At 42.3% G+C, this 23761-nt stretch overlaps 4 non-coding genes across 4 annotated transcripts; all 4 read left to right on the plus strand.

The window, feature by feature from the left end:
• The first annotated feature begins 9372 nt into the window (after positions 1–9372).
• Positions 9373–9473, plus strand: LOC146383322 (U6 spliceosomal RNA). Its single transcript, XR_014800922.1, has one exon. It is a non-coding gene; the product is annotated as a U6 spliceosomal RNA (small nuclear RNA).
• A 6570-nt stretch (positions 9474–16043) lies between these two features.
• On the plus strand, positions 16044–16149 carry LOC146383323 (U6 spliceosomal RNA). Its single transcript, XR_014800921.1, has one exon. It is a non-coding gene; the product is annotated as a U6 spliceosomal RNA (small nuclear RNA).
• Positions 16150–18627: 2478 nt separating this feature from the next.
• On the plus strand, positions 18628–18733 carry LOC146383324 (U6 spliceosomal RNA). Its single transcript, XR_014800919.1, has one exon. It is a non-coding gene; the product is annotated as a U6 spliceosomal RNA (small nuclear RNA).
• A 1684-nt stretch (positions 18734–20417) lies between these two features.
• LOC146383325 (U6 spliceosomal RNA) lies at positions 20418–20523 on the plus strand. Its single transcript, XR_014800920.1, has one exon. It is a non-coding gene; the product is annotated as a U6 spliceosomal RNA (small nuclear RNA).
• The last annotated feature ends 3238 nt before the right edge of the window (positions 20524–23761 follow it).

Raw genomic sequence — 23761 nt, forward strand, 5'->3', positions numbered from 1 at the left:
TGAAAACTATCCTCCTCTCCCCTTTTTGCTTCTCTCCTGCAGATATTTTCTTGGCTGCTTTTGGCATTTTTGGTCACTTCAGCGTACACCACCTCCTGGGATTTTAGGCCCTCACAAACTTCATTGAAATGATCGTATAGACGCTTTCTTCTGTAATCTGCCAAAATAGAAGGACACCGAGTAACTGAAACTGGATTAAAACATTTTCCCTCAAGTGCATTATAGCATTTTACCTGCATTCCTTTGGGATCTCCAATAGATACCTTGCCTCCCTGTGGAACATGAGGAAAAAGGGGCTTTATTTTATAGTCACCTGCTTTTTTTGTTCTGAGCCCGAACATAGTCAACTGCAGAAATTTGTCCCAGCTCTTTGAGTGGTCAGTCACCAGTTTATTGAGGGATCTGAAATTTGGTAGCATGAAAAAGAAAAATATACTCAATATGCAGTTTTGTGACGTAGTTACAACATTACATATAAATGGCAGTACTTAACCTCTGGCTTGTGCCATTTAATTTTTCCACAAGGCCATTTGTTTGGGGATGACATGGTGAGCAGAGGCTTCTTTTGATGCCCAGAGTTTCACACAGGTCATAGATGACCTTGAAAAGTTGATCACATTAGTCATCACAGCTGAAATTACATTTTTGCTTTATTTATTAATGTTGTACCTTGTGGAAAAACTCTGAGCCCTGGTCTGTTAGCAGTCTTTTAGGTGCACCTAATTTGTAAAAGAGATCAAGAATACACCGGTTAGTGGGTAGGCCTCTGTCCATTTGGTGAAATAATCAATCATGACACAAATATATTGATTACCGCCATTTGTTAAGGTTAGTTTACCAACAAGATCCATTCCAGTGAGCTCAAAGGGCTCTGTGAATTATGAGGAAAAAAGACAAGTGTGTTATATTATGTTTGAAGTATTTGAATAGTATCAACTATTCTGTCTGCATTACTTTAACTCTATTGAAATGTATAATTTTTTCCCTTCCCATATGGAAAAGAAATAGAAAAGACTTGCATCAGATGTGGCCTACTTCATATAGTGAGTCATATAAGGCTTACATGATTTACTCATGAAAGTGGCCACTTTCATATATTGTTTTAGGAAGTATCCAAAACATACAAGTTTCATTCATATAATTTTTCGAGGAATCTTATATCTGTTTTCACTCTTGTATGCTTTTCATACAAGTTTCACAAAAGACAGATACGAACTTTATAAGATTTATATACATCCTTTCCATATGGGATAATATTGCCCTGGTTACATTGGCATTGTGGACACTGAGCAACCTAGTGACAAATAGAGTAACATTAAATTCTTAAAAACAGTCTAAATTTCTCCTTGCTTTTCATAATAATCAGCACAATAACTTATAGCTGTAGATAATATGTTTGACAAAACCAACATAGTACAAACAAAGAAAAGCACAGTAAAACACACACCTTTGTTCATGGTAAATGGTCTGTATTTGTATAGCGCTTTACTTGGTTCTAAGGACCCCACAGCGCTTTACACTCTACACAATCATCCACCCATTCACACACACACATTCACACACTGGTGATGGCAAGCTACATTGTAGCCACAGCCACCCTGGGGCGCACTGACAGAGGCATGTTCATGCTCATCTTGAAGAAATGTACTCACACATTTTTGAATGTCCCCTTCCATGCCAGGGCAGTAATAGTGTGCCATGATAGTCTGAGTCTTCTTCCATCCACATTGTCCACCAAAGTGGCTGTAATGAAATATCCTTAAACATTTCACTTGCCTCTTTGGCAGAGCAGACCACTTCCACCAAGTGCTCAGTTTTAGTTTTCTTTCCATCTAGATTAAGCGTGTAAAGGCGAAAAAACAAAACAAATGATCACATGAAAGCAGAATAGTACACTCTGATAGTTTACATGAAATAATCAGTTGTACTCACCATCTTTTCTGAAAGTCTCAGCTCTTCTCTTGATTGTACATCTTTATCTGCTTCTTGACCCTTCAGCAATTGTGGAGTTTGAACTCCAGAAGCTCCCTCACAAGTTTGGGCTCCATTTCCCCCACCTACGCTTGTCCATGTATCTATCACACCTGATAACTTACCTACTCCACTGTACCACAAACACACAGACTCAGAAAGAAAAGAAAGCAAACCAACTGAAACACCCCAGACACTCACTTTCACAAGCGCTTCTCAATCACCACCCTGGCTATAATTGCTTTCTAACCACTGTAAATTCACTGTAACTACTCTCTCCTCATAAACCCCCAAAGGTTTGTTTTACTCACCAAGCTTATATAGACTGTGTATAACTACCAATTCTCTCCAGCTGTGCTTATCAATTACCTATATTGGCTACTGGTGTTCCTAGCAAACACTACACGATTCTCCAAGGTGAGTGACACAGATGCAATATACAAAGTCCCTACCCCGTTATTTCAGTTAAAATGTGCAGAGAAAAGACTTACCTGGATGATTGAGTATGCATCAAGACATTCTTTTATTAATATTTATTAATATTAATATTTTATGAATATATATATATTTTTTTAATTTAAATGAGAGTGGCACAAACAAAAACTTTTGCAGCACAAACCAACACAAATGTAGCACAAATGTTTGACATCAGTTTTGTTGGATTTGGGTGGTATGTGGGGACTGGTTGACCTTTTGACCTTTAGGTCAACCCCCCCTTTTATTATATTTAAAACAGAAGCAGCACAAACTACAATTTCAGTAGCACAAACCAGCACAAATACAGCACAGTGATTGACACCAATTTTGTTTGATTCCATTAATGATGGGGGGCGGAGTTGACCTCTAGAAATTTGTATTAATATCTTTAAAATGAATGCAGCACAAACAATCTGGTTGTATGTTCCCTCTAATTTTTCATGTGTCTGAGAGAACGCACAAACTTCCTTGAGCGGTCCCTTTGGACCACTGTGAGCAACAGCAGACGTGTGCACTGTGGTCACGCCAGCATCACATCCATCCAAGTTACATGGTTTATTAAAATAATCAAATTACAGCATTTACATTTAATTAACTGCTTTATCCCACTTACAATGAAAATTTGAAAAAATCTTGTTCATGACTTGTGTAGTATGTTAACACTATTGGAAGTAAAAATAACTTGAACTCTAATTTTGAAAACACAACTTTCTTTCTTTCTTTCTTTCTTTTTTTTAATTTTTTTTTTATAAAGCTCTGACTTGTATCTGACTTGGCGGAGAGTGCTTTCGAGCGTTTTCCTTATAAAACACCATTTTTCCCGTTTCTTCCCGCAGTAAATATAAACAACGACAGTATTCAGGGAGGAAACCAAACATTGCATATATTTTTATCATAACTCTGGTTTTACGTGGCCTATCAACACAATTTAAAAACTGGTATAAAGTCCACACTTTTTCCGTCAATTGTTCCGTCTGTCCTGCTCACATCTCCAATGGTTGTACACGTTGTCATTAACGTGGCTTCACTCCTCATAAGCCACTTTGCTAGCTAAAACACCGGCGTCGGCACATAAGGACGCTGTCATAGCCTGTCAACGACGCTGATTAACTGCGTATATACGAATGTGAATTGCGTTATTGGCTGGACTATGGGATAAGGCGGCATCGTTCTAATCCCATACTGGAGCAGCCAGTCACTTACTGACTAACACTGCAAAACAGAATTGTTAACGTATTTACTTTAATTTCAATTCAGGTTAGATTTCTTTTTTTTTTTGTGTGCGCAACGCAAATTTTTTTCTGCACAGAGACCGTGCCAGCAGTGCGCAATTGCGCACGCGCGCAGCTTAGAGGGAACATTGGTTGTAGGTTATGGCACTTGGCCACAGGTGGCAATAGTGGACTGAACTCCATTTGAGACTGGAGCTGCTATGTGATACGTCAGTAGATTAGCTGCAAATTTAAGATCATATGCAAGTTTTGGAAATTAAATTATGAATATTTTTAACTTGGCTTTGAAACAAAAATATTCTAACTCCCCTCAAAACTTAAAACACATGACAAACCAACTGACACACCTGAGTCACTCACTTTCTTAAATCCACTCACTCTCACAAGCTCGACTCAATCACACTGGCTCTGTTTAGGTTTATACCCTGCACTCTTTACACATACACAGATTTACTGAGCAAGAACAAAGGGGAGGGAACACAGAAGGGTATTTAGATTAAGTGCTTAAGCTCTCAACTCGGTTAAGGGTCAGAAGCAGGCACATCAAACATGTCCATTCTCACTCGAAGATGAACTTCAGTAAAAGTGCAGCTGGTGATGACCAGCCAGCCAGTCGAAACACCATAATGACATCACAGTGATACACACAGTAAGACTGTTGCTGTATGCAGACACACACACGCACATCCTGCCTGACCCAAACTGAACCCGTCTGTTTTCTGGATCATGCCAGGCTCAAGACATCTTCAGATGCACTTTGATGAACTTTGGCAGCCTGAGCCCTGATAAAGCCAGTTCCACACAAAGAAGTTCAGATGTGCTCAAAATTGCTCTAAAAACAAGAAAGACAAAATAATATAAGTGCCTGATGGAAGAACAAACCTGCTCAGCTGGACATTCAGCTCATTGATTTAGTTTCTTTTAATATGTAAATATTGAAATTTGTTTCAATTGGAAGCTTATTTTGAATGTAATTAAGAGTAGGCGCAAATATAAAATATGAGCATTGTTACACCAGAGATCATAAATACAGCAAACCAGCATTTTCATGATACTACAACAAAACAGCAACTTCAATTCAATTTTATTTACACAGCACTGAATCACAACAACAGTTGCCTCAAGGTGCTTTATATTGTACGGTAAAGACCCTACAGTAATACAAAGAAAACACAGAAAACCCCAACAAATGTATGACCCCCTGTCCGGTCTTTAGGTCTGATGTCATTAGCCGTTTCCAGGCCCAAACTCTGCTTCAGGTCTCAAAGTCAAACGAACACTGCAGCATCACAGAGAATTACAAACTGTCTAAATTCGTTCATCTGTAATAAAACGATCAGTGTGGCTGCTCTACCAGGTGTAACAATTAAGTTTAACATCCAGGCATCCATGAAAACAAAGTTTATGAAATGGTCTGTACTTGTATAGCGCTTTACTAGTCCCAAAGAAGCCCAAAGCGCTTTACACATCCAGTCATCCACCGGTGATGGCAAGCTACATTGTAGCCACCCTGGGGCGCACTGACAGAGGCGAGGCTACCGGACACTGTCGCCACCGGGCCCTCTGACCACCACCAGTAGGCAACGGGTGAAGCGTCTTGCCCAAGGACACAACGACCGAGACTGTCCAAGCCGAGGCTCGAACCAGCAACTCTTGAGCCACGATCGCCCCAGATCGTTTAATGGAGTTAGACGTTAGCAGGGAGTTAGCGCACTAGTTCCCACCTAAACATGATTTAGCATGTTCTGACTGAGAGATTTCTGAAAAAAATCAAACGTAAACATGCTCTGCTATCGGCTCTGACATAAATGAAGACAGAAAACTAAACAGCAGTGACTTTTGTAGGGTTACTGAAGTTGGGCTAGCCAGTGTATATAATGATGTGCTATGTGATTGCTAGCAACTCACCTATGTTAGCATAATATAAACAGCTGGAGGATGAACACTAACTTTTATCCACTCCATGGCTGCTCCTCGCCTGTCTGTTAGTCTCCCTTCGGTGGTAACTAGGTTCTGCATTAAATCTTTGCTTTTTCCATGTGAGATTTTGGATTCCATTTGATTTTTGTTTGTGCAACTAGTGATCAGCATTCGGCAAGGTAGTCTGTTGCCTGCCTGTCCTCTTGCTTGATTGCCTCCCTCCCTTGGATTCCCTCCAAAGACACCTCTGCCTCTCTAAGCTCTACGGTCCTGCTCTGCCTGTAAGCCTCGGCAATTAATGCAGTCTAGCTGTCTCGCTCCGGGTAACCTGAAGCTGTGTCCAAATTCATGGGCTGCATCCTCCTGAGGACCCGGCCTTCGCGGTCTACGTGGGCCGAGTCCTCAGAAGGTCGGGTAGGCCGGAAGTAAACGGCTGGGGAAATTGGACGGTCTAGCCTTCTGATTAGCATCACCGCTGTCTCGGTGGAGTTTAATAAACTCGGCCGTCTGCTCCTTGCTATCTAAAATATAACAGGACACTGGTGTAAATTCTCGACCATCTCACACTTCTGTTTAATCAGTTTTCTGTTTGACTTTTATTGAGCGGTGTAAAAACCAAGGAGGAACTCACCCGGGGGATTAATAAAGTTTTATTTTATCTAATCTAACCTAACCTAACCTAACCTAATCTAATAACTTTAAACTCAGCCAAACCGATTTACTCACAAACAAATAAAACACTGAAAAAAGCCCAACAATAACATTTTTAGGTTGTCTAAGTGACTTATATATTACGTTTAACCTGAGTAGCAAAAGTCCGCGGTGATCTGAAAAGGATGTACCGGGAGTTGTGCCGTTCTCGGCGGCTTCAGTGACCCTCGAGCTCCCGGCTAGCTATCGAGCTGGTGGGTAACAGACGTCTCCGAAAACGTCAAAGCACTTTTGCAAATATGCGATATCTTAATAAATTGAGCAGATATTTCAAGTTTACACATCCACATTCTCGCCTGAAAATATGTTAAAAGTTTATTTTGTGACCCAGAAAGATTAATAAGAGTAATTTTAAAACTTGGTAGCGGCCGCCATTGCAGAAAACTGGAGTTTGGCTGGGCCGCGCTATGAATTCTGGGATATGGTAGGCTACGAAGGACACACCCGACCCATCCTTCAAATTCGGGGAAACGGAGGACGCATTTGTCGGCTGCATTCGGAGGAGTCTACGAATTTGGACAGCCTTCGGCACATCGCTGTGACGTAATCGGTCTACAAATGCGTCCTCAGGAGGATGCAGCCCATGAATTTGGACACAGCTTGAGTGCTATTAATTGTGTCTCCCCTTTCTCTTGGAGTTCCCCCATGGGCGCCGCGCTCCTCATTTTCCCCCAAAGTGTGAGCCTTAGTTTTTCGTTCCCCCGACTTCGTTAAAGATTCATGAGTTAATCAATAAATCTGTACATAGTTTGGAGTTTTGGTGTTTTGAGTCTGCTTTTTGGGGTCCAATTACCTGTACACTCTGTGATCCGTGACATAGTCATTAATATACTGCTGCATGAGCTGGGCTGTTGTAGCATCGTAAGGTTTTAAAAACTAAGCTTTAAAATGAATAGCGGTAATAAAAACGGAGAGAGGCCGACGGAGATCACTGCCTTTTTTTAGGGGTTTGTTCAGATTAAATAGCGCAAGGTACAAAGAATTAAAAAATGTTAAAAACACAACACCCTTAATAAACGCAGAGTAGTTTCGACCCGGAAGCAGGTACGTCATCACCTGCCGGAGCAGGGATTTGAATTTGATTTTGGATTTATCAGGATGCCAGTGAAGAGACGCCAATATTGAAGAAATATGCTCTCTCTTTCTAGTCCCTGTCAGGACTCTTGCTGCAGCATTTTGGATTAACTGAAGGCTTTTCAGGGAGTTTTTAGGCCATCCTGATAATAATGAATTACAGTAGTTCAGCCTAGAAGTAATAAATGCATGAACTAGTTTTTCAGCTTCACTCTGAGATAGGATATTTCTAATTTCAGAGATATCATCCTCATCTTCTTCTTCTTCTTCTGCTTCTTCTTCTTCATCATCTTTATTTATAAAACACTTTAAAACAACCACAGCGGATGCAAAGTGCTGTACATTGGAATATAATAATAAAATTACATAAAATATAATTAAAAGCCAAATAAAGTAAAAAAAAAAAAAGAAAAAAAAAAAAAAAGGTCAAATAAATAATTAAATTAGTTGTTAACTAAGTCTCCCTGAGGTCAGAAGCCAAAGAATAAAAATGGGTTTTAACACGTGTTTTAAAAGCAGACAGTGAAGGGGCCTCTCTAACGTGCAAGGGCAAGTTATTCCATAATTTAGGAGCAAGGATAGAAAAGGCCCTGTCCCCTCTGAGCTTCCTCCTGGATCTCAGTCCTTCCAGGAGCAACTGGTCAGCTGATCTACGAGACCGACAGGGTGTGTAGGGATGAAGAAGCTCAGAGAGGTAAGGCCGGGCCAAGATTGTTAAAGCATTTAAAAACAAACATGAGAATTTTAAAATGTTTGTACACAGGCAGCCAGTCCAGTGAGGCAAGCACAGGGGTTATATGCTCTCTCTTGTGCTCTTTTTTATATTGTGCAATTGAAAAAAGCAGTCCTACATATTTATTTAATATGTGCATTGAAGGACATATCCTGGTCAGAAATTACTCCAAGTTTCCTCACAGTGTTACTGGAGGCCAAGGTAATGCCATCCAGAGTAAGAATCTGTTTAGATACCATATTTTTGAGATTTTCATGGCCGAGTACAATAAACTCAGTTTGATCACCGTTAAGAAGCAGAAAATTAGAGGTCCTCCAAGTCTTTGTCTTTAGACATTCCTGTAGTTTAACTAATTAGTGTGTCTGGCTTCATGGATAGATAGAGCTGGGTGTCATCTGCATAGCAGTGAAAATGTATGCTATGCCTACTGATGATACTGCCTATGGGAAGCATGTATAATATAAATTGAAGGAAGAAGAATGCCTTGGTGTTATTCAAAAAAAAAAAAAAAACAGAAAAGAACATAACAGCTGTCTTGAACTAACGTTAGTGTAGAGACGTCCGTAATAGAGCTAATAGATGAGGGGCTCCTGGAGGTCACACATTAGCTGGACCAACCTGGAGAATCACCAAAGCCAAGGAGGTCATACACAATGAACATAATCAACTTTTTGGGATAATTGAAAGTGGTTTTAAAATGGGAGCTGTTTCAGAGGCAGTCAGCAGCAGAATGAGGAGCAGAATGAGTCCAGGTCCTGCTGGGATTCAGAAAAACCTCCAGATCTGAGTCCTGATGCAAGATCCAGACCCTGTGGAGGTCTTTCTGTTTGAGTGCAGCAGGGCCGGGTTTCTCTCTCCTCCCGCCTCCTGATGGTGTCTCTCTCCCGGCCTGTAGGGCGGGTGAAGGTCAGTCGGGGGTGGGAGGGATGTTGAGTCGGCTTTTGTTCTGCTGCCTTCAGCCGTCCAATCAGCAGCGTGTGAGTACAACTGATCTGTGTATATTACCCACAATGCCTCTGTGTGTCTCACAGGCTCAAAGTGAAAGCAGAGAATGAGGAACAGACTCAGACTGGCGCTCTCTGAGCCTCTGTGTCTTCTTACAGATGTATAACCGACCCAGAAGCACCCAGACATGTTTCTGCTGCAGTTTTCCATCAGTTTAAACGCAGTTTAAGCCTCTTCCCACTGTAACCGTGACTCAGACAGCTTCCATGACGGAGGGCTTTAAATAGCTCCTGGCTCCTTGGAGCTGTCGTGTTACTTCGGTAGCACATATACTAAAATTGGAACGATACAGAGAAGCATGGCCCCTGCGCATGGATGATACGCAAATTCATGAAGCATTCCTCATTTTCCTTTTGAAAAGCATGCAAAAAATCTGTTTTTAATCATTCTTTAGTTTAACTCAAACAGGAAGTGCTTCTGGCTTCGCCCCCTGGTGGTAGAGAGTTTAATTTGTGTGTGTCATCTGGCATCATGGATAGATAAAGTTGGGTGTCATCTGCATAGCAGTGAAAATGTACCCTTTGCCTTCTAATGGTAGTGCCTAAGGGAAGCATGTGTAATGTAACAAAACAAACAAACACAACACCAAAGAGAAGCACTGACTTGCACTTACTGATGCAGAAAGAAAACTTTTACATGCAGACTTGTCAGGGATCTATGTTACAGATCATTCTCTTGAAAACTGAATCTACTGATTTGATCCAAGGATCTTATTCTTGTGATGAGATTAAAGGAATGACCAGAGGAGGGGAGCAGTATGCCTTGGTATGCACCTATTCAAAAAGTCAGAACTGTAAAAAGACATAAGAGCCGTCTTCAACTCACATTAGTGTAGAGACGTTACTTCCTGCCAACCATGGCTGGATGGTATATAAATATATTCTTCTCTATTTGCTGTCACTCAAAAACACAGTTGCTTTTGTTTTGTTTTTTTACATTCTACTCTGCAACACAGCAGTTAAACCTGCCCTTTAGCAGGTTGTTGAAACTGCAGCTGTTATTTCTTGTAACACATACACTCAATGTTCAGAGACAGAATTAAGTACAAAACTCTTTGTTGAGACATCCCCATTCACCCAGTTAAACACATCCCCAAATGCTGATTCTGTTCACCTGGATGTAGTAAACGTGGTTATCCCAGCTGGGCATTTATCAAAGCCGGGAAGGCACCTAAAGAGAGCTCCAGGTGATCCAGGAGAGAAGGACATCTGCTGCCTAAGCAAAAACCCGTAGTGATCCCTTGTGTGTCAGGAGCAGTGTTGGTCAAGTTACTTGAAAAAAGTAATCAGTAACTAATTACTGATTACTTCCCAAAAAAGGTAATCCCGTTACTTTACTGATTACTTATTTTCAAAAGTAAGTAATTACTTAGTTACTTAGTTACTTTTTAAAAACACGATTTACAACCTGAATAGGTAATAAAGCGATAGATCTTTCAGCCCAATTCTACTTTTTCTGCATAATCTATCATACAAAATGTAATCAAATGGAAAAGTCTCTTTTTAAAACTTGTTTTATTAGTTTTAATCTTTTAACTTTATGCATCAAGCAAAAATTTAATTATATGCAACATTCTCTGACGTGAAGAAATTTGTTTAACATTTAAACCTATTTTCTGCACATTCCAGCACATAAAATAAAATATTTTTTGTGTTTACACTCACTCTTTCAAATAAATGCACGTAAAACACAGCAGAAAATAAATAAAATCAAAGACTAGCGGTCCTGTTGCTCTATTTTCACCTGTATAGCAGGAGTGGGGTAGGCGGAGGTTTACCCTGGAGCAGGTGTGCCGCAGCGGTCAGTTGAAGAATCCGCGAGTTTCTCTGTGAATTTCCCATTACGTCGTAGCGCACTCGGTGCTTGTTTAGGAGTTTTTTCGCTGTAAAAAGAAGTTTTCTTCCCACGCACAACGGACGCTAAAGTTTTTGTCACTTTTTATGGAATCAAACTCAAAGTAAGGTCAGTACTTCCACGCTTTAAATGCTGCAGGCTCATACTCTCTCCTGCACTCGATATATTATCCATTGTTGATCTGCACACAGCTGTTGTCACGAACGTCGCACTCGCTTACGTCACTGTCGTGAGACATTCTCGCAAAAAAATCACGGTTTTAATAACGCAGTAAGCAGCGTTCCTACGGGAAAGTAACGGTAATCTAATTACCGTTTTTGCAATAGTAATCCCTTACTTTACTCGTTACTTGAAAAAAGTAATCAGACTACAGTAAGGTGTTACAAGTAACGCGTTACTGCCCATCTCTGGTCAGGAGTATCAGAACAGTTGACACCCATTTTTTCTAAACACAGTCTATGTGGCTTTCAAACCCCAAAACACACTGTGCCCAAAACTGGTCCATCCCAAGATCGAGTCCCCCGACACAGACAGAGTAATATGGTGTGCGCTGTTAAGTGCCAGGAGGAAGGATTGCCATGATTTATACATCGGGGAAACCAAACAACTTCTGGTTAAGCAGATGGCACAACAAAGATGAGTTTGTCAGGCCAGAACTCCACAGTCTAAGAGAGGCTATTGACCAATCTTTCAATGATGAGGATGTACACATCCTGGACAGGGAGGAACGCTGCTTTGAGCGCGGAGTCAAGGAGGCCATTTACGTGAAAAGGGAAAGACCATCTCTGAATCAAGGAGGGGGCCTAAGGGTACATCTTTCACCATGTTACAATGCTGTGATTGCAGCCATTCCCCAACTCTCTGTGAATGGTACTCATGGCCATTGATCAGTGGTCTTTGGTGAATGATCAATATTCTTTGATCACAAGGTTGGGGAAACCTGCAGTCAGCTGAGACTGATGAGTAACTTTGATAACTAAGTGCTGAAACATTTCTCCCACTGAAAAACACTATGTCCAAATGAACAGAATCAACTTTTGGGGATAATTGAAAGGGTTTTGTAAATAGAGGCCAGATTAGAAGGTTTTTCAGAGGCAGTCAAGTCAAGTGGCTTTTATTGTCATTTCAACCATGTACGGTGGTACAGTACAGAGTGAAATGAGACACCATTCCTCTGAGACCCTGGTGCTGCATATGACATGTAACGGACAAACACAGGACTGCGTAAAGTGCAGTGTGCAAAAAATGGCAAAAATAAACAAGACAAGACAGTGCAACACCAGACAGAACAGGATGATACAGACAAAGCCGGTGCAATGGAAATGTGCAAAATGCTGAGCATTGTGCAAAAAGTAACTTGATGTCTGAAGGTGTGTGAGTGTGAGATACTACAGATAAGTGCTTGGTAGTGACATGTATGAAGGTGTGTCTGTGTGTGTGTGTCGTTCCAGTCACTGAGTGTTCAGGAGTCTGATGGCTTTGGGGAAGAAACTGTTCTGTAGTCTGGCAGTGAGGGCCCGGAGGCTCTGGTACCTCTTTCCAGAAGGGCAGCAGGGAGAAGAGTGTGTGTGAGGGTGTGTGGGGCCCTCCACAATGTTGGTGGCTTTGTGGATGGAGCAGGTGCTATAAGTGTCCGTGATGGAGGGGAGAGGGGCTCCAATTATCTTCTTAGCTGCTCTCACTGTCTGTTGTAGGGTATTGCGATCCAATATGGTACAGTTACCATACCAGACAGTGATGTAGCTGCTCTTGATAGTCCCTCTGTAGAAGGTGGTAAGAATGGATGATGAGAGATGGGCTTTCCTCAGCTTCCCCAGGAAGAAGAGACACTGCTGAGCCTTCTTGGTTATGGAGGTGGTGTTGAGGGAGGTGGCGATGGCGTCGTCTGTTGACCGGTCGGGCCGATAGGCGAACTGCAGTAGGTCCAGTGTGGGTGGCAGCAGGGTCTTAATGTGCCTCATGAGGAACGTCTCGAAGCACTTCATAATGATGGGTGTGACTGCAACGGGGCGGTAGTCGTTGAGGCAGGACACTGGGGATTTCTTTGGCTCGGGAATGATAGTGGTGGCCTTGAGGCACGTTGGGACAACAGCAGTGCTCAGGGAGAGGTTGAAGATATCACTGAGGACATCTGTGAGCTGGTCTGCATATTTCCCTGAGCACTCTTCCAAGAATGTTATTTGGACCAGCAGCTTTCCGTGGGTTAACTCTGAGAAGAGTTTTCCTCACATCAGCAGAGGTCCAGAGGTCAGACAAAGAACATGGTTCTTATGAGGGGGGTGGGGGTGTGTGGGGGTGGACTTCCTCACCAACACATCATTCTGGGCGTCAAACCGTGCATAGAAGTGGTTCAACGCATCTGGTAGGGAGGAATCAGCATCACGGGCAGGTGTTTTCTTCCTGTAGTTGTTAATGGCCTGGATGTCCTGCCACATACGACGCCTGTCACTGCTATCCTGGAAGTTGCTGTGGATTCTTCTGGCATGCGCCCACTTTGCTGCTTTGATGGCATGAGACAGTTTAGCCCTCGCTGTTCCCAGGGCTGCCTTGTCGCCTGCTCTGAAGGCAGAGTCTCGAATTCTTAGCAGCTCACACACTTATGCAGTCATCCATGATTTCTGGTTGCAGGGAGGTCACCATTTGTTGCGGCCTCCCTGAACATGTCCCAGTCAGTGTGCTCAAAAAAGTCCTGAAGAGCAAAGAGAGCTCCTGCAGGCCAAGTTCTCACCTGTCTCAGAACCGATATGCAGCATCTGACAAGCGGTCTGTATGCCAGAATTAGCATAACAGACAAGTGGTCTGAGTGTCCGAGGTGGAGGCGGGGCTTTGATCTCTAAGCACTGGGAATGTTTGTGTAAACAAGATCCAGCGCTTTTCTCACCCTTGTCGCAAAGTCCACGTGTGTCAGCAGCAGAATGAGTCCAGGTTCTGCTGGGGTTTAAAAAACCTCCAGATCTGAGTCCTGATGCAGGATCCAGACCCTGTGGAGGTCTTTCTGTTTGAGTGCAGCAGGGCCGGGTTTCTCTCTCCTCCCCCCTCCTGATTGCATCGCTCTTCTGGCCTGGTCTCTCTCTACTAGAGATTGAAAATGTGACCTCATTTCCGGGGTAAAACCACAAAGGATTGCAGGTACGAGTGGCAAGCGGTACTAGCGCACGCAGGATTTCACATGAAAACAGTCACACAGCAATAAAAAGAAACACAAAAAATGGCAAGAAGCTGTGGTATTATTAACTGCAATAGCCGGTCGCATGACAGCCACGGGAAGCCGACGGGTAAAGAGATCGTTTTTTATCGGATTACGTCGTGGAAGAGAAATTGTTTAAGCCATGTTTCCGAAGTGACAAAGAGCCGACGGATGGCCTGGATTGCAGCCATTCAAAGACCAAAAATAACGTCCCAGAACACTCCAGCTCACATGTTAGTCTGCTCCAAGCATTTCCACAAAGGTAAGTCTTCTGTTGTAGTTATTGCGTAATTTATCATAACATAATTGTTGATGTAGGTTACAAATAAGTCTTATATTGATTTGAATTGAATTCGTTGGGCTATGCTGCTTTGTTCACAGTGGCTTTGCGGGCTAATGTTTGTTGTGTTTTGTAGGAAAACCAGCCTACAAAGGGCTGGAATGCGATCCAGACTGGGCACCTCTATCAACCTGGGTCATACTGAGTTTAAAGCTGCTACCACAGCGAGATTTGATCGATTAAGAGAGAGAGCGATATCAAAACAGCCACGAAACGTCCTGCATATATGTGCCCAAGTGTTGTATTAAAGCAATAAAGCAATGTATAACTGTTTTCCAGTATGTTGGGGTTTCTTTTTTTTTGCATTGTTCATTTGTTTTTTACCGAAGCAGCTAATAAAGCACGATGGAATACAGTTTTGCCTCTTTCTTGTAAGATTCTATAATAGAATGAAACAATAATGCCAGTAATAAATAAAGACAATGTGGCGTGGGTGTGGTCTCTGGCCAGCTGCAGAGGAGGGGTGACACAGTGAGCTCCCGGGGCGGCGCAGGGGCGGGGTGAACAGGTGTGCTGGGATCTGACAGTGATTGTGTCTCTTTATATGTTGGCAGTGACAGTCGGAGGAGGAGGGCGGACGTGACAGCAGAGAGAGAGCTGGAGTGTCTGTGTCCCAGTAAACCACAGTGTTAAATAAAAGTTCTGCTGTCGTCAAATTCGCTCCGGCTTATGTTTCTTGGGTCCAACGTTACAGACAATAAATTGAGTGAATTATGAAACATATTTTATTTCAATTAGATCTGAAAATGTTGTGTAATACTACAACCTGAAACGACAAATAGATTGTGTTGGCCTGTACAGGAGATACATTTGTGAGTATATGCACTCACACTTAGGACCATATAATAATAAATATGTGCGAGGCAGCACGATAACGTCCTTACTCCACTCTGTATGCTCATATGGGTCTGACCCTTTCACTCCTTTGATTTTTTCCTCGTGCTTTTTTTTTGCCTTTTCATTAAGTCTGTCTTTGTACGGACCTGCCGTGTTCGCCGTCGTTTTGTACATAACTGTTTTTGGGGCAAATAAAATGCAAGTAGGGTTTAAAACCACAGAATTAATGATTACCGGTGCTGGAAATGCTAGTGCTTGATGCAGTGTTTTGATTCTGTTGACACTCGTACCCACAACGCAATGCGCAAAAGTCACGTGGTCTGTCAATCTCTGTAGGGCGAGTGAAGGTTAGTCGGGGGTGGGAGGGAGGAGGGTTGTTGAGTCGGCTTTTGTTCTGCTGCCTTCAGCCATCCAATCAGCAGCGTGTGAGTACAACCGATCTGTGTAAATTACCCACAATGCCTCCGTGTGTCTCACAGGCTCAAAGTGAAAGCAGAGAATGAGGAACAGACTCAGACTGGCGCTCTCTGAGCCTCTGTGTCTTCTTACGGATGTATAACCGACCCAGCAGCACCCAGACGTGTTTCTGCTGCAGTTTCCCATCAGTTTAAACGCAGTTTAAGCCTCTTCCCACTGTAACCGTGACTCAGACAGCTTCCGTGACAGAGGGCTTTAAATAGCTCCCGGCTCCTTGGAGCTGTCGTGTTACTTCGGTAGCACATATACTAAAATTGGAACGATACAGAGAAGATTAGCATGGTCCCTGCGCAAGGATGACACGCAAATTCGTGAAGCGTTCCTCATTTTCTCTTTTAAAAACACGCACAAAATCTGTGTTTAATCATTCTTTAGCTGACTGACTGTAGAGTTAAATCAAGAAGGAAGTGCCTCTGACTCCGCCCCCTGGTGGTAGAGAGTTTAATTAGTGTGTGTTATCTGGCTTCATGGATCGATAAAGTTGGGTGTCATCTGCAGATCAGTGAAAATGTATTCTGTACCTTCTAATGATACTGCCTAAGGGAAGTTTGTGTAAGGCAAAAATTAAAAACATCACAGGAGCCGCCGCTGGAGGTCACACATTAGCTGGACCAACCTGGAGAGTCAGCACTTGCTCCTTTTGTTGGACGTTTTAAGCTCATAATGGATGTCATATTGACAAATGGAGGCCACTCTGAGAGTTCACGTGTTTGTCCTGCTACAGCCCTTAATGTGAGATTTTCCACATTAAGGGCCGTAGCAGGACAAACACGTGTTGGTGTTGGAGTCAGACACAATATTAAAATATGTCATTCTTTATGTTAAATTTGATACAAGTATATACATTTATTCTTCTGTATTTACTGTCATTAAAACACACAGTTGACCTGAGTTGTACTTCAACTTGGGCAGGACTTTCATTTTGAAGGAAATCTCCTCCATCACCACCACCACCCTATCTGTGGATGGACAGAGATCATGACCAGAGATACTGTGAGTGTTACCCAAACAGAGAAAATCTGATTTTCATACATTTAAAGATTTTCAAGACTCGCTGAATCCAAATATACGCAGAGATGAAGTTTGTTTCCTCTGCTGTCTGAGTCAAAATGAATGATATGAGTGTTGAGATGAATTCCTCAGCAGGCTGCAGTGGCCCTGAGGAGTAAAACTGGGGGGTGGTTTTCCACGACCATCTATGGATTACCTTATATTTTAATTACCTTTCACAGTAAATTCCATAGAAGAAAATAAAGATAAAAAAAAGAGAAGTAGCTCCTGTGTGCGCCAGACTCCGTTCAATATTTAGATAAATTACTGTGTCCTTGGTTTGCAACCAAGAAAGTGAGTTTTATAGCAACTCCAAATTTGTGCTTGAATTATGCAGGGAGGTTTAATAAATTCAACAATGGATGTTGGTTACAGAGAATTTCTCCTCTGCAGAGCTGTGCAGCCCTCATGTAGCATCCCAAACGAAAAACTTAAATAAAAAAAACAAAACCATGAAGGTCAAGTATTCCCCACAGTGTGAGCCAATTTTTTCAGCAGGATTTGTACCTCTGCTTAGAATAATGTTTGAAGCCGTATTTCACAAATGTACAAGTTTGTCTTTTGTGAATTAAGCATGTTAATTTGCAATAATAAAGGTGCTTTTTCTGACCTACATTTCAAACTTAAAACCATAATTTTTAACCGTTCAGTTCTCCAAACTTTAGTGAAGCTGGGCTAAAGCCGTTCACCATCACCTGTCCTCCTTAAGATGGGCGATTGTGGGAAGAAACCCGACATAAGCCTGAAAGTCTGATCAATATTTTATTCTGGATTTGTAGGATGACCCGACTGGTTTACTCCGTGGTGTCATGAGTCATCTTTGTGACCTTGTTAATCATTTGATCAAAGTAATTTATACTTTTAATGGACATCTGTGATGTGGCTGATTTCCTCCTTTTGCATTCCCACTGTGCAGCTTGCAGTCAGACAGCGATGCCCTGAGATTGCTAAATATTACAATTTTTATACGGAGTCTGGTGAGGTCTGTCGTCTTAAATCAGAGACTCTTATATCTCAGTGTCGCCCTTGTGTGGCAGGTTGGTGGAGCTGCAGGTTTTGTTTTTGTCATTTAAACAAAAGCAGACTTCCTCCTTCAGTTTAACGCAGGAAAATAAAGACAGCAAAGCAGTTTTTAGTCCACACATACACTTAATGTTCAGAGGCAGCATTCAGTATAACAATAATTAAGAGAGGTTTTAAAATAGAGGCCAGATCAGGAGCTGTTTCAGAGGCAGGCAGCAGCAGAATGATGAGCAGAATGAGTCCAGGTCCTGCTGGGATTCAGAGAAATCTCCAGATCTGAGTCCTGATGCAAGATCCAGACCCTGTGGAGGTCTTTCTGTTTGAGTGGAGCAGGCCGGGTGTCTCTCTCCCAGCCAATCATTACTCCCAGCCTGCAGGGCGGGTGAAGGTCAGTCGGGGGTGGGAGGGTTGTTGAGTCGGCTTTTGTTCTGCTGCCTTCAGCCGTCCAATCAGCAGCGTGTGAGTACAACTGATCTGTGTATATTACCCACAATGCCTCCGTGTGTCTCACAGGCTCAAAGTGAAAGCAGAGAATGAGGAACAGACTCAGACTGGCGCTCTCTGAGCCTCTGTGTCTTCTTACGGATGTATAACCGACCCAGAAGCACCCAGACATGTTTCTGCTGCAGTTTTCCATCAGTTTAAACGCAGTTTAAGCCTCTTCGCCCTGTAACCGTGACTCAGACAGATTCCGTGACGGAGGGCTTTAAATAGCTCCCGGCTCCTTGGAGCTGTCGTGTTACTTCGGTAGCACATATACTAAAATTGGAACGATACAGAGAAGATTAGCATGGCCCCTGCGCAAGGATGACACGCAAATTCGTGAAGCGTTCCTCATTTTCTCTTTTAAAAACACGCACAAAATCTGTGTTTAATCATTCTTTAGCTGACTGACTGTAGCTCCTGTGCGCGCCAGACTTCGTTCAATATTTAGCTAAATTACTGTGTCTTTGGTTTGTAATCAATAAAGCGAGTTTTATATCAACCCCAACGTTGTACATGAAGTATGCAGGGGGGTTAATAAATTCGGCGATGGTTGTTGGTGACAGAGAGTTTCTGCTCTGCAGAGCTTTGCAGCCCTCATGTAGCATCCCAGCCGAAAGTCTGAAATAAAAAACATGAAGTTCAAATATTTCCCACAGTGTGAGCCGATTTCCTCAGGAGGTTGTGGAGCTAGAATAATATTTGAAGCCGTATTTTGCAAATGTACGAGTTTGTCTTTTGTGAATTAATACAGAGCATGTTCATTTGCTGTAATAAATGTGTTTTTTCTGACCTACATTTCAAAATTAAAAGCACAATTTTTAACTGTCCAGTTCTTCAAATGTTAGTGAAGCTGGGCTAAAGTCTTTCACCGTCACCTGTCCTCCTTCAGGTGGGGATTGTGGGAAGAAAACCGACGTCTACTGAGCTTGGAAAGAAAAGAGAGAAAAGAGTCTGGACTTCTTTAAGTTGCTTGAAGACGTTTCACCTCTCATCCGAGAAGCTTCTTCAGTTCTAGGGTCACATGGTGGAGAGTCCAGAAGAAAACCGACATAAACCTGAAAATCTCACAAATATTCTACGCCGGTTTGTAACCTGGTCCAACTAGTTTAGTGCAGGCTGTCACGAGTCATCTTGGTGACGTTGTTAATGCTTTGATCAGAAGTAACTGATAATTTTAATGAGATTGGTGATGCGGCTGATTTCTTCCTCTTGCAGTCACACTCCTCAGCTTCGCGTCCACACAGCCACGCCCTGAGGCAGCCACTGGAACTGCGGCTGGTGTGTTAAGAGATAACGCTTTATTGTCGTTGCACAGTCATACCTAGTGCAATAGTACAACGAAATTGCAAAACTGTCCCACGTTGGCAGTACGTACAACACAACACAAACAAGAGAACACAACACAGTAACTTCATAAATAAAAATAATGAGTGTATATTTTTATTGCACATTATTAGTATTATTTTTATTGTCCATAAAGGCAGCCAATCAGGTCAGCTTGGACCTGATTGGCTGCTGTCAGCTGTTAGCATTGATTAGGGCTATTGCGCTGTTGTACAAGCTCTCCTGGAGTCTGTTTGTCCGCGACCTCCGCCGCCTGAAGGAGCTGATCAGTGTTTTTGCCCACAATACGCTGAGATTCTGAAATATACTATGTGCCGAATTTCCCACCAAGTGGTAATGAGTAATGTTTGTTATTATGGCTCACATTAAGAACACTATTACTTTTGTTTTGCTGCCTTCAGCCGTCCAATCAGCAGCGTGTGAGTACAACCGATCTGTGTAAATTACCCACAATGCCTCCGTGTGTCTCACAGGCTCAAAGTGAAAGCAGAGAATGAGGAACAGACTCAGACTAGCGCTCTCTGAGCCTCTGTGTCTTCTTACGGATGTATAACCGACCCAGCAGCACCCAGACGTGTTTCTGCTGCAGTTTCCCATCAGTTTAAACGCAGTTTAAGCCTCTTCCCACTGTAACCGTGACTCAGACAGCTTCCGTGACGGAGGGCTTTAAATAGCTCCCGGCTCCTTGGAGCTGTCGTGTTACTTCGGTAGCACATATACTAAAATTGGAACGATACAGAGAAGATTAGCATGGCCCCTGCGCAAGGATGACACGCAAATTCGTGAAGCGTTCCTCATTTTCTCTTTTAAAACAAGCACAAAATCTGTGTTTAATCATTCTTTAGCTGACTAATTCTTTAGCATTAAATCATGCAGGAAGTGCCTCTGACTCCGCCCCCTGGTGGTACACAAGCAGGCGATGGCAGCAGTGCCGAAACATTTAAATTTTAAGATTTAGGATTTTTGTCCACATGCTAAGTTCTGCTTCTCCTGCACGACTTTTACTGAGATCACAGCAGGATTGTAACATGAGATCAGTGTGAAGTTTAAAGCCGCACATTATGCTTTAAATGTTCCTGATCAGAGGCTGGTTCGGTGCATGTGTGCTCAGAAACGTGTTTAACAGCAGTAAAGTAATATTTCTATGTTATTAAAATATTTATAAAATTAATGAGTGTGTGTTAAAAGAGAGAGAGGGGACACTTAAACGCTCTCAATTGAAATGTAAACTTTGATCAGAGTTAATGAAGTTTTTATATCCTGTTGGTCTCTGAAGATAGGGTTAGTGTGGATAATGCTTCAGTCCTGTGCAAGGACCAGAAGTACACAAATACTTAGATACTCAGAAGTACAGAACAGCCTCAGGGAGAAGCTGAAGTACTGATTTATCTTTAAAGAAATGGAGAAGTTGAGGCTCTGAAATATACTTAAAGGTTAAAACGGCTCTTTGAAGGACATTTCTAGCAGCTGGTTCTGAGTGCTAAGTAAAGCTAAGAGATATTAACCTCACGTTAATACAATACATTGATGATGACAACAGGAACTTTATTTCAACTTATTTGTGTTGAAATGTATGAAGTAACTAGAGGTGTGAATCAGACTGATCAAAGTTCAGATATCTGAATATTCTGCTCTTTGTTGTCGGGTAGTTTTCTCCACATCACTCTTTGTTATGAGACTAACTTTGATATTTCATGACTTAAAGATCAGATATATTTTTCTTTCATTAACATAAAGCAGATTTCTGTAACATTTGTTATGTTTAGTTCTTTATGGACTCGTTCACACTCGGCCTGACTCTCCTCAGAGGCCTGAGCTAACCTGTAGTAAGCAGTGATAAAGTGTGTCTGTAGAAAATGTCCTTCTCATTCTGCAGTGTTTCCTCCTGACATGGAGGCCACGGACCGACTCCTCAGTGTGACTTAATATCTGAAATGTGTGGTGGAGTGTAAAGACCTCCATCACTGACACTGACGTTTCTAATTGAACTCCATCATATGACTGCGAATATCTCTAAAATCGGTCTGAGCTGAAATCACACAGAAGTGAACTCTGTTATCAAATCAGGTGTAATTGTAATTAAATCATGTTTGCACTGTTTGACCTGTTGAGCTTGTCTTGTTGTTTACATGCATGTCTAAATATTTCTTCTACCTTGTATATTTTATATTTTCTTCTGTTTTTGCATTATTGTTATTATTGTTCTTAGGTATGCCGCATCTATTGATTTATTCCAACCCTTTCTACTTTGCTGCTATAACAAAGTGAATTTCTGGGACTAATAAATTCTTTCTTATCTTATGATGGAAATAACTGTAAACAAAGATGCCAAATAGTTCTTTCTTTTTTAAAAAGGAGTCTGGAGACATGTCACTGTGCTGGTGATATCCACGTCGATGATTTGATTTGATGAAGCCTTTATTTGTGACTTGCAGTTGCCTGCAGCAAAATTGGACCTCTTGCAACCATACATACATTACACAAACTTCACATTGGGGAGACAGGTCAGAACAGGTAGTGTAAAGAACAACAATGAAATGTACAACACAAAAGGGCAGTGGAGGAGAAAAAAGAGAACTCTGCTCAGACTGAGCTCCTGATTGGCTAGTTTCTTGGTATGAGAACAGAAAACAAAAACTCTTCAGCACAAAAGCACACGAATCCTCAAACCATAAAACCATGAAAACACGTGACAAGCAACAGGGATGGGTGAGTAGGGTTAGAGTAAGCCAATGTAGACGGCAGCATCAGGTCATCTCTGCGCGTTGCAGCTGACCCACCGTCTGCATCGGAAGGGGGAGAAGAATTGGAGGTGATGACGGTGGCTCCGTCCCCTCGTCCAGAACGTCAGCTGACATCTTTGAGCTTGATGCTTGCTGCTGCTACAGCTACTCCACCCCGATCAGTTTTGTGTAACTCATCACACGTAGATCTCAAAGTATGAACGTCATTTATACTGTGAGAACAGAGCAGCTTAAAGGTGAAACCTGTGTACGCAGCAGGCTTGATCAAACCCACGTGAAGACTAAACACCTTTGGTTCACCTCAACTGGTCTGGCAGTGGAAACCAGGGCTCAGGTTGGACGAGGCCAGGAAATGCTCGGTTATGGTGGAGGAGCCACCAAAGATGGAGGGGGAGCCTTGTGAGGAGTAGCATCAGGAGATGGCACCTCCGCAAGCTGATCCAGACCCTGTGAGACCTCCAGCAGCTCCTCCTGTGACTCCTGGTAGGAGCTGGATGTGGTTGTAGTGAGAGGCTGAATGAAAGAGAAGTAAATGTTTTAGTTCATGAAGCATTTGATGTTTAAATTAAAGAGAGTGGAAGCTGATCAGACTGCAGAAAGAAACCATTTCTTGTTGGTTGGTGTAGCTGGTGTAACAAACCCTCTGAGGCATCCACCTCCTCTGGGCTCCGCAGCCTGCCCGCTGGGGACCGATGACCTGGACTTCTTTGGAGGCTTCTAGGATGAGGGTCCCAGTGGGGGCTCTCCCAGATGTTAAATGCTCCTTCTAAAATTAGGCATGAGTATGAGATAGTAAATGCAGTGATTAAAGAAAAATCTAACTCAATATGTTTGGTTTTAAAGCACTTTGGATGTGAAACAGAGAGAATTTGACACAGTTTTTAGTAATCTGCTCACTCTTTCATCAAAGCCTTCACTTGTAGAATCAGGTGTTTTATACAGTGTGATGTATGCAGCGAGCACAGATGTTATGATGATGAGCTGGATCATCCTCTTGTCTCATTTAAGTAAATTCGGCTCGAAACTGTTAAACTCACAGTGGAATAAGTCACCGGATGTACAGCGTGAACGGTGCTCGGTTACCACAACACTGACCAAAACTGTGTACCGACTTTAAATCCTCCGCCCGTGTGTTAGCTAAACATTGTGAAATCACTGATTCACACAGTCACAGAAAGAAAATCACAGAGAGCCTCGTGTGAGTCTGAAATAATATAATTGAACTGTTTTTCACCATTATTTCATGAAAATAAAGCAAAGAAAGACTGAATAAATCGGTACTCACAAGATTCTCTG

The sequence above is a fragment of the Perissodus microlepis genome, chromosome 7 (assembly GCF_051167445.1).
Source record: "Perissodus microlepis isolate ML-2025 ecotype Zambia chromosome 7, ASM5116744v1, whole genome shotgun sequence".
In the NCBI taxonomy this organism is placed as follows: domain Eukaryota; kingdom Metazoa; phylum Chordata; class Actinopteri; order Cichliformes; family Cichlidae; genus Perissodus; species Perissodus microlepis.